The sequence below is a fragment of the Octodon degus genome, unplaced genomic scaffold, assembly GCF_000260255.1.
Source record: "Octodon degus isolate 3935 unplaced genomic scaffold, OctDeg1.0 scaffold00018, whole genome shotgun sequence".
NCBI classification, from domain to species: Eukaryota; Metazoa; Chordata; class Mammalia; order Rodentia; family Octodontidae; genus Octodon; species Octodon degus.
The window spans coordinates 450,404-461,596 of record NW_004524594.1 but is presented as its reverse complement, the minus strand read 5'-3'; the positions used below and the strand labels follow the sequence as shown (position 1 = coordinate 461,596).

At 53.7% G+C, this 11,193-nt stretch overlaps 1 protein-coding gene across 1 annotated transcript in view; it reads left to right on the top strand.

Annotated features, from left to right (window-relative positions):
* Positions 1 to 6: 6 nt before the first annotated feature.
* The window catches only part of Ptprj (protein tyrosine phosphatase, receptor type J), a 114,252-nt gene continuing 103,065 nt past the window's right edge, over positions 7 to 11,193 (top strand). Inside the window, exon 1 of the mRNA XM_023710620.1 lies at positions 7 to 52. The gene's annotated coding sequence lies outside the window, so the exon portion shown is untranslated. The remainder of the gene's footprint in view (positions 53 to 11,193) is intronic.

The following is an 11,193-nucleotide window of genomic DNA, read 5'->3' as shown; positions in this document are numbered from 1 at the left end:
CATGGAGCCCGGGCTGCGCGGGGCGCTGCTGCTGTTGCTGCGCCTGGGCCAGGTGAGCGCGGGCCTGCACCTGCCGGGTGCGCGGAGGCTTGGGGGCTGCGGGGACATCCGGGGGCTCGGCAGGGGTAATCGCGGGGCGGGCCGGGCCGATCGCCGCGGGTGCACGGCGCCGACCTCCGACCCGGCTGGGGGCGCCGGTCCGGGGGAAAGTTCCCTGCCCCGGACCAGGTGGCTCTCGCAGGCGACCCTGGAGGCGGCGGCAGCCTCCGCCCCGCGCCTCCCCAGAAGGGGCTGCCGGGCTGGGGTTCAGCGCTTTGTGGGCGCCGGTTTCCCCACCCCTTTTTTCTTGCGGCACTTCGGAGCTCGTTCTTCGCGCCTGGCGTTTTGGTGGCCGACCTTTCTGAAAGCGCCGCTTCCTTTCTGTGGTATTTCCACGGTGTTGGGAGGGGGCAAGGGCAGAGCAGCTGGGGCAGCGCCGACCCCAAAGAGGGGCCTCGCGGGGCCTGAACGCCCATCTGGGTTTCCCTCCCCCCACATCTTCACCTCCCTGGAGCCAGCCGGGTTCTTGAACCTGTGGACGCCTGGAGTGTGCGTTTTGCTAACGCAGATCCTGCTGGTCGCGTGGATACCAGCTCTCTCTGTTGAGAGTTCGGGAGGGGATGGTGGACCAGGCTGGAGCCTGGCTTCGCGAGTTTTCACCACAGGTTGTCTAAGCCCAGCAGGGGGGATGACAGGGGATCTGGGGCCTGGGACTGGGCAGCTCTGAGTACCATCCGTTTCCCTGGCAAGCTGGCATGTGACCTGTTATTGTTCTGGGTGGGTGTCAGAAGACCAGCTCCAGGGTCAGGTGGTGGAGTTTGCTTTGTTTTTCCTTCACCTTCTAGTCTCAGTTTACTCATCTGTAGAAGGGGTGCAACACCCATGGTCTAGTGGAATTGTCTGGGAGCGTCCATTAATCAATCTCTGAAGGATTTTTTTTTTTTTTTCTTTTGTCTTTTTGAGACAGGTTCTCGCTATGCAGTTTAGCCTGGCCTTGAGCTCACCTGTAGCCCAGCTGGCCACAAACTGCCAACCATCCTTCTGCCTGAGCCTCAGCCTCCTGAGTGCTGGGATGACAGGCACGCACCACTGTGCATGCAGGAATTTAGTAAATATTAAAGATTCGCTTTTCAGGTAACGCTGTGCCAGGTAGATTTCTCATTAAGGTGCAGTATGGCCTCGGTGCTTTCTGTCCCCGTAATAAGTTCATGGAGCGCCACCTTGGACATTGTAGAAACACTTGCCTCTTATTTGGAGATCTCTTGTCCCAAAGATTATAGCAAAGAAAATAGGTGCGCTTCCAATAGTTTTTATTATTCACCATTTTGCTTCAACTGAGGTGGTTTGGAGCTGCGCTTGGCTCAGCAGAACGCTCCCTGGGTCAGGGTATTCTTGCCCAATCCTTCCTTGTGTCTTCATGGATTGCTGCTCTCTACTTCCTATTCGCATGGTTCCTTCCTGTAGTGTTTGCAGAAACGCAAGCCTCTCTTTAGAGTTCTCATTTTAGGGCTATGTTAAAAAAGTAGGAACTGGGAAAGGCTAGCTGAGGATGCTGAGGTCGCCCAGCAAGACGCCGGAGAAGCCAGATGAAGCTGGGGTTATTCCGAATAACATGGGCTTCTGTCTCTCAAGTACTGCTTTGGGCTTGTCTGTCATCATAGGCCCATTGCTGTGTCACTGTACAGCCCCAAAACTGTGAGCATAGATTGAGCTCAGGAATCAGTCAGGTGTGTGGCTGTAATCCCAGCACTTGGAAGGCTGAGGCAGGAGGATCACAGCAGGTTCGAGGCCACCCTGGGCTACAGAGTGAGTTCAAGGCCAGCTTAAACTACACAGCGAAACCCTGTCTCAAAAAAAAAGCAAAACACCAAACAAAAATCAGATTTGAGATGTTCCTGGGATGAGCTGCTTAGGAAATAAGCATTGAAAATATCTGACTACCTCTTCACAATGATCGGTCCTTTGAGGATTGGATTGTATGTGCCAAAATGAAATGAACTGTAATGGGTTAAAAAAAACATGGAGAGGTCTTGGAGAAGACACAGCTCGGTTAGGCCCTTGGTGTGGACAGGGTGTGGGAAGTGGCTCACGGAGCTGCCGGAAGAGCCAGAGCTTAGTAGGCCTGGAAGAGCCCTTTCGGCACCTCCTGTGGGCTCCCTTCCTGGGACAGACAGGCTCGGGGGAGACGGCTTCAGCTCAGGCTGCCCTGGGTGCAGCCTTGCCCCCACCCGAGCAGGCAGCTTCGGTTTCTGTGTGTGTTCTAGGCAGTGTGACAAAGCCATAGCCAGCCCCCAGCCGCCTCCTCTGGAGAAATGTCATCCTGTGAGGTTCCTCAGAAAACCAGCTCCATGTAGTGGGCTGCTTTCAAATGAAAAATGAAAGGGGGGAAAAAAAAAAAGAAAGAAAAAGGGCTGCTGGCTGCTTCATCTTACGGTATCTTCATGTGCCTTGCTTTGTTTCCTGGGGAATAATAACGATTTGTGCTTATGAGCCCTCCCAGTGGATCCGTAAGCCCGAGCGCTTACCTGCTTTATCCAGGGCCCAGAAAATATTCTGATTCCCCTTTAACCTGTTTTTCAAATTCTGACAGGGTGGGGTGGGGGTGACTCTAAATGTTTTTGTTTTGCTTCTGGACAAGAGAGAGACCAAATGATTAGGTTTTGTTTGTAGACAGTGTAAGAAAGTAGAGCAGATTGGTTTATGGTTAGACCATGGCATTGAGCTGGCTTCAAGTTCAGTCCCGACATACCACGACCATGGCAAAGCCGAGCTTCCTCGGCAGGGAGAGGCCTGGCTCCCAGGGGCAATTTCGGTTTGCAAAGAGGATATTTAGCTCTGAAAAGTAATTTTTGCTTGGTGTTGAGGCTAAGGCAGAGTTGCTGAATGAGTGTGGGCCTGGCACTAGCTGCCGTCCTGAGCGATTCCTTGGTTCATTCACTTCTTGGCTAAGGGGATGACTTTGAGTGCCGGGTAAGCTGCAATTTTCTGTACAGCTCTCTCCTAACGTAACGCTGCTGCTAATGTTATAATTAATAGATAACATTAGGCAGGCGCTGGGAAAGACTTGAATGCATTGTCTCATCTGCCTGTTTCAGAACTGCTGAGGGATCGCTGCTGTTTTATTTTTATCTGAGGGAAAATTGAGGCTCTGAATTTCCAAAGAGGCCCAGCTGCCATGTGCCTAGTGGAGTTCACTGTCCCCAGGGTCCCAGCCTACTGTCCTGTGCTGTGACAGCGTGTGTGCTGGAGGTGTCCCGTGTCTAGCCAAGCGTTGAGGCGGCAGACTTGTGGCAGGGAAGGGCTCAGGGCCCTGCCTCAGGCCAGGGCACCGTCACTGTGGATCGTTTATGTCCCAGGCCTTGTAGGACCAGCCCCAAGGGTCACGGGGACAGCCGAGGCCGCCTCTTGTGTGCTCTTGGTTCTCAGGAGCCTGAGTTTCTGTGGCTCTGCCTGGTTCAGGGGAGACCTCGGTTGTGTCTGGGCCCCTTGGGCACGAGGCCCTTCTGCTGCCAGGTGGAGCCCACCGCGAGACTGGCTCCTTGTGGCTGCTGCTGTTTGTGGGGAAAGCACAGGCGCTCCAAGGTGGAGCCGGGGGCTCAGACTTGACGTCCAGGGACTTGGGAGGAGGACCGAAAGTTTAAGACCTCCCTGGGCAACTTAGTTTGACCCTGTGTCAAAGATAAAATAAAATCAGAGCTGAGGATGTAACTCAGTGATGGAGCATGCACTGTGAGAGCCGGAGCTTAGTCCTCAGCACTGTACCCTGAGAGGAGAGCGCTGGTCACCGCACCTGCCTTCATTTTCTTTAATGTTAACAATTATTGGCCGGTGTGGTGGCGCACACCTGTGATCCCAACGCTCAGGCAGCTGAGGCAGGAAGGGTCACAAATCTGAGGCCAGCCTTGGTTACAGAGTGAGTTCAGGACCAGCCTGAATGCACGGAGAGACCCTGCCTGTAAAAAGAGAGAAGAGGCGAGGAGAGAATGGGAATTATTAGTTTTATGAGGTATCAGTGCTTGCCAGGCAGGTGCTTGTGCCACTACGTCTCCAGCCCTATTGGTTCAAATTTAATAAATAGTCTAAAGGCTTTGAGTAAGTAATTACATACATGTGTGGTTGTCACAGGTACAGGTATGTCCGTTGCTTAATTTCAGGGGCCAGGTGCTAAGGACAGGCTGGGGAGGGGAGCAAGGGCCTGCGTCTGTGGCTGTCATCTGCCCTGGGGAGACAGAGCTCAGGTCACGCCCTGCTAACCAGTCACACTTGTGACCTGGCCACAGTAGTGGCAGCACAAGGGCTATGGTGTCTTTAGGGTGGGGGCCGGCACTGAAGGAGCAGCGTAGAACACCCCGACAGGACTCCTGGAGGTGGCAGTGCCCTCTGCCCCAGAAGTGTGAGGCATTCTTGTCACTGTGCTTGGTGGCTGGCTTTACCGGTGACCCTGTGAGGACAGCTCAGCGCTGTAGGAAGTGTGTTATTACTTCCGTATTGGGGACAGCTGTGGCTGGGCCATTGTCTCAGAATTTCCATGCCATGGAAATGCTGGGCCCGGGCTGTGGTGTAGGGACAGCACAGGGGACGTTTTGAAAGCACAGTGGTGTCAGCTCCTGCAGAAAGGCTAATTTTAAACATGCAAATGATTTTCAGTTCCACTTTTCCTTTTTCCTGTTAGAGGGACCCTGGGCTCTGTTGCCAGGTCTTAGGCTCGGGCAAACAATGTAGTTATTATGTCCCCGCCGCTCTGCTTCTCCTGGGGAGCAGTGGGGTGATGTTTCTCTGGGTGCTTGTGGCTGGGCCGGTCCCAGAGTAACTTCATGATTTCAGGGTGCCTGAGTGACTGTTAAAACTTAGTACCTGTGTGAAGCTTAGGGCACAGTGGCTTGCTGTATAATCACGCTGGACTCGACCTCACTCAGGAGCCCCAGATGGCTTTGAATTGGAGCTGGTCCTCCTGCCTCAGCTTCCTGAGTGGCGAGATTAGAATCATGTACTGTCCCACCTTGTTCAGAGTGGCTCTTACTCTTTCTTGGGGGATGGGTATAAAAGCCTTAGGATATTGTAAAAGGGGACTGTCCCTAAAGGAGCGCATATATTTAGGAGTTTTCTATCTAAATCCCGGAGTTTTGTAGGCCGTTATAGTGATATTCTTTCTCCTCTTCCTTCTTCTTCTTCTTTGTTTTCTCTTTCCCCTCCTCCTCCTTCCTCTCATGATGGCATGGCTGGAACCCAGGGGTTTCCCCACATGCTAGCCAAGTACTCTCCCACCAAGCAGCACCCAACCCCAACCTATGAATTCTTTCAAACAGCCCATGAGTGTGGGGCATGGTTGTGCACACTTGTAATTCTGGCACCCAGGAGGCTGAAGCAGGAGGGTCACCAGGACTTTGAGACCAGCCTGGACTGTAGCAAGAAAACAAAAATCAAAACAAAACAAAGCAAACACAAACGTGCGTGCATGCACGCATGCACACACACACATTCACACACACACACACAAATGTCCTCTCTTCTAAAATCTGTCTCTATGGCCCCTTCTCCTGTCTGTAGTTTCATTTTCTGAGGTTTAAGTTACTCATGGTCTACTGAGGTCTAAAATATCAAACAGCAAATTCTGTATTTGGACAGAGCCAGAGAGACCACCTGCACACTTTTGTCAGAATATAATTTTGCTGTTTTGTTATTTCTGTTAATAGCTTACTGTGGCGAATTTCTGAATTAGCTTTCATCATAGGCATTGTATATGTAGGAAACAAATAGTAAATATAGATGTTGCTGCGTCCATGATTTGGGGGTCTTAGCCTCTATCTCCTATGGCAGGGCAGCTAAGGCTGGAAAGTAGCAGTCCTCAGGGATGGGAAACAAAGTCTGTATGTAGAGGATACAGCCCCTGGATTCATTGTTTCAAAGCCTTACACAGTGTGTTACATTGTTTCTCACTTGTTGGCTGATTTAGTGGCCTGGGAAATGAAATAGTATTTATGCAGGAGTATCCCGTTCATTTCTGTGCTTGGCTGGCTGGTGAGTCTTTGGTGTCAGGACTGCTGGCTTAGAAGAGTGCATGCAGTGCTGGGTGTGGTGGTGCAGGCCTGAGATCCCAGCACTTGGGAGGGGGAGGCAGGAGGATTTTTTTCTTTTTACTTTTTTGGGCGGAGCTGGGGATTGAACTCAGGCCCTTATTCCACTGAATCATCTCCCCAGCCCTGCAGGAGGATTTCTGATAGTTTGAGGCCACCCTGGGGTACACGTGTGACCCTAGCTCAAAAAACCAGAGAGGAAAAAAAGATAAAAGGTTGATGAATAGAACTGAGCTAATACAGAGCAAGTGACCCCAGGATACAGCGGCAGAGTGGCCGCTGTCCCAGCTTGCAAAGAAGCACTGGGAAATGGACAGTCCTTTCATCAGCGGGGCTGTCCTTGTTCTGGTGCCTGTATTTCTCTTAGTCTAGGGTCCTGCACAGCTCTGGGTGCATTTTCAGTAGGGTCAGGTTGGATTCTTTGAATCCACCAACAAACAGCAGCATCCTTGGTGTCCATCATGGCGGGATGCTGTAGGAGTCTGTCGTGACTCTGCAGCCTGTAGCCTTGGGTCTCGGTTCCCCATGGGCACCTGGCTCTGGGCCGCTGTTCACACACACTGAATGTCTCAGGCTTTGTGGTCAGTGGGACCCAGCCCCTCCCTTCCTGGGGACCTGGCCTTAGCCAATTCCCAGAGGCTCAGGGCCTCAATTTCTTCCTCAGCGATGGGGACAAGAGCACTTGGTTCCTGAGCTGCTGAGCAGGGGCTGATGGAGCTGCATGGCCAGCACTGGATGTATTGTTTATGGGGTGTTATTTTATCATTGTGTTTGCTGAGACGCTGGCATAATTTACTGTTTAAGAAGGTTAAAAAGTAGGGGCTGGGTGTGGTGGCACACACTTAAAATCCCAGTGCACAGGAGGCCAGGGCAGGAGGATCTCTATGAGTGGAGGCCAACTGGCCAGTCTGTAGTGATTCAGAATGACTTCATTATCATAGGTTCCTTTGTTACCAGAAAAAAGAAAACCACTGGGACAGTTGTCTCAGGGAATGGGATGATGCAGTGAGAAGCCAGGGGTAGGTCTGCATGTGTGGCTGGAGGCCTCTGTCCCGGGCTGCAGGGCTGTGCCTGGTAGCCCAGTGGGACACTGGGTAGCTGCCTGTGGTGGCACTGTCTGAGGCCCCCCCTGTGGTGACCCAGTGCTCCTTGGCTGGGGCTGTGCAGTGAGCCTTGCTGGTGTAGTGTGGTCCTGCATTGAAGCCTCAGCCCAGCCCGGCGCTTCAGGGCCAGGCCAGCGATGCCACGGTGAGACACGAGGCCCTGGCTGTGTGGGCCTCAGGGCTGAGTTATTAATGGACAGTGGTATGCACAGTGACCCCTTTCTGGGTCCCTGGGGGCGTCTGTCTAGTTGGCAGCAGGGCTTGATCCCGAGCTGTGTCTATTCTCTATGAGTGAGGTCAGGTCTTTCTTTGAAACCCAGTGTGGTGGCCCATGCTTATCATCCTAGCACTTAGGAGGCTGAGGCAGGAAGATCCCAGTGAGCTCAAGGCCAGCCTGGGCTGCATGGCGGGACTCTGTCTCCAGGAACAAACATTACCACAAACAAAAGAAAAGGCACATTGCTTGTAACTTACGCGCTCTTAAAGTTAACTCTCAGTGTCATTTTCATTGTAAGATGCCTTATTTTATTCCAGCAGGTGTATAGTACATGCTGGTCATGTTCCACCAGAGTGTCACACATCTTAATTCTGTCCCTGTCCCCTTCTTCTTTCTCCTCCTTCTTGTTCTCCTTCTTGAGACAGAGTCCTGCTGGGTAGTTCAGTGGATACGGCCATGGCCCAGAGACTGTGGGTTTCTCTTAGAGTCTTTATTCCCTGGCAGAGCTTGCCCTGTGCTGCCCAGCCCCCCACCTCCCCTGCATCCCTGTGTCCCTTGGTTGTCCGCACTGGCCATGTTGTCTACACTGTCCACGCCATCCATGCTGTCCACACTGTCCGTGTTGCTTGCTCCAGGCTTGTTCTGTTCTTGCTCCACACTGCTGGGTTCCAAGGAATCCGCTGCTTAGTTTCCGTCTTAAGGCACCAAGCTTGGCTCGTGGGATACAAGCCATTTTTTTTTCCTCAGAACCAGGGATTGAACTCAGGCCCTTGCGCTTGCCAGGGAAGCACTTACTCTACTGAGCCATCTCCCTGGCCCAAACCAAGGGGTTTTAAAAGCTCCCAAAGCCAGAGTTTGCCCAGATGCTTGAATTAGAGCAGAATTGGTCCTTTTGAGTGGCAGCACTGGGAATCGAACCCAAGGCCTCTGCTTGAGCTACATCCCCGGCACCCTCTGCCCCCATCTAAAATTATTCTGTGTTGAAACAGGGTCTTGGTAAACTGCCAAGTTGCGCAGTCTGGGCTCCAACTTGAGATCCTCCCCCCTTAGCCTCCTGGAGTGTGGAGATTGCAGGTGAGCACCACCACAGTGGCCATGGTCACAACTGTGTGCTCCTGTTCACCACAAGGGTGCCCCTAGGAGGGGACAGGGCGGCTGGTGTCTGCGTGGAATCTCGACCCAGTCCATTTGCAAACCTGTCAGCCCCGAGCCTTGCTCAGAGCAGGAAGGGCCTTGATGGCCTTCTACTCTGGTTGAAACCAGGACCCAGAGAAGGCGGGTGGCAGGCCTGAAACCACACAGCTCTGTGCCGGCAGTGGCTCCTGCAGACGCCATGTGTTCAGGGAGAGGCGGTGTTGGGTCTCCTGTCATGTGGTGGAATTCTGACGTGGGCCCTTTCCTGGGACCGGGGTGCAGTGGGCCTGACTCTGCCTGCCTGTAATAAAATTTGCTGATTTAACACGGACAGTCATTGCCAGCTCATTCTTGCCTGAGATAAGTCACACAGTGGCTGCTATCAGGGACGCAGAGTTTCCCCTGTGAGGGCACAGCGGGGTGAGTGGCACTTGGCTTTGTCTTTTAAAAACAAGAAGCCAGGCATAGTGGCAGACACCTGTGACTGCAGTGCTCAAGAGGCTGAGGCAGGAAGAGTGCACGAGTTCGAGGCCAACCTGGGTTACAGAACAGGACCCTATCCTGGAAAAAAGAAAGAACAACAACCACAAACACAGAGATGTCCGACCTTTCAGAGAAAAGCTCTGGTGACTCTGTTCTTGGCCTTCTGTTCTGGGTGGCGGGGCTGAGGCCAAGCAGGTTGCCACGGTCCCAAGCCCAGCGCGGCTCCCGCATCTCCAGACCCTCTCATGTCCTTGCGTAATGGTCACATGTACCATCCTTGGGCGCAGGCAGAGACCCACAGTGCTGCCTCTTTCCAGGGCTGGTTGCCACGCGCTGGCACCGAGAGGCGGGGTTGCAGCTCCTTTCTGTTGGTCAGCGAAGCCGTCAGGAGGGAGCGGCGCCATCAGAGTTCATGTGCAAGTGTCTCTGTGACTTGGGCCCATGGGGTTGAGAGTGGGCGCTGCAGGTGGCTGGGGGACCTGGACCGATGACAGGGACTCGAAACAGTGTGTGGGGTCCGGTGTGTCCCATGGGGTTGGCACACGTGTGGCCGGTGTCAGGCGGTGGGTGGGGGGCTCTGCAGACAGGAAACATCACCTCACGGAGGGACAGTGCCACACCCTTTTAATAAACACAATGCTTAGCAAGTATCAGGTCCTTTTAAAAAATTTGTAGTAAAATATACGTGACATTTACTTTTTTTCTTTTTTAAAAAATTTTACTTTTTAGACAAGGTCTCATTTTGTGGTCCAGAGTGGTCTTAAACTATGTAGTCCAGGACTGGCACCGGTTGCCTGGTGGTCCTCCTGCCTCAGCCTCCTACAGTGCTGGGATCACAGTGATGTCATTTTTCACCAGAAAGTTGCGAAAGTAGTAGAGTGTGCCCATGTTTTTTGGCCAGTTTCCCCAAGTTATGCAACAGGAAAGTGAGCAAACTCGGGGAACCAAGAGGATTGGTGTGATCCTCAGTGCCGCTGAGACCTTCCTGGGGCTTCTCCACTTGTCCTGCATGTGGCGCTTTCCTGGCTAGGGTCACAGCTGGGATCGCCCCACTTGGTCATTACGTGGCTTATGATGTTGTGTCCATAGTGGTTCTGAAGTGCAGGCTGGTGTGTGCGTGGCCTCCATCCTGCCGCCTTCCTCGCTTGTCACCAGCACTGACCCAAGTAGCCTGACACAGTTCTGTTGGGTGGCCTTGCCGCTGTTTTCTTGTGTAGCCCAGGCTGGGCTGGAGCTTGTAGGAATCCTCCTGCCTCAGCCTCGCGAGTGCAGGGATAGCAATGTGCACCCCACGCCAGGCTTAGAAGTACCTTTGAGGAAGGGGGGTTCCAGGTGGCACCAGCTGGAGGTGGGACCAGAAAGACCCTGACCTGCAGGGTGTCTTCGTTCATTTCAAAGGCACTGGGTGCACAGTGGCCTAGAAGGTCCAGGAACTGGGGCCTCTTCAATCCCTGTCAACTGCAGACTGTAGAGGAGGTTGAGGCCAGGGCTATAACTGGGGCCCAGGTTCCCATGGGGGGGACAGGTGGACTGGGGTGCAGACCATTGAGTGACCTGGGCCCCACGGGGCAGTCAGGGAAAGCAGGTGTGGTGTTTGGAGCATGCTCAGCTGTGTCCTGCTTGCTGGAGGGGCTGTCAGGTGTGTTCAGAGAGCCCTGCAGTCACGTGTGTGCGCACACAGTTCGCCTGTTGCTCTGGCCAACCTCCGGCCCCCTCTGCCTGGCCAGGCACAGGGACAGCAGCAGCCTGCACAGCTGGACGCTGTTGCCAGGCACTGGGGCTCAGTGAGCTGAGCAGACTGTGTGACACCTGCGGGCGGCCCCTGGGACTTGGGGACACACACCATCTGCCTGCCCTGCTGCCCAGCTGAATTGCCCTCTTTCTGATTTACAGGTAGAGCTGGGGAACTGGGGAAACCTGGAGAGACCTTGGGGGTACCTGATGGGGACCCCAGGCCTGGCGGAGAAGTTACCATGTGCCTTTGTGAGACACAGGGGAGAAGTTTCCCCAGTGCCGAATCCAGCAGGGCAAGAGATGTCCCTGGGCTGCTGTCCCCTGTCGTGTTGTGGTGCTGGGACTCCTGTGGCCAAGCCTTTGGTTTTGGTTGCTGAGCATTGAGCCCGCCCCCACCCCCACGCCCCCC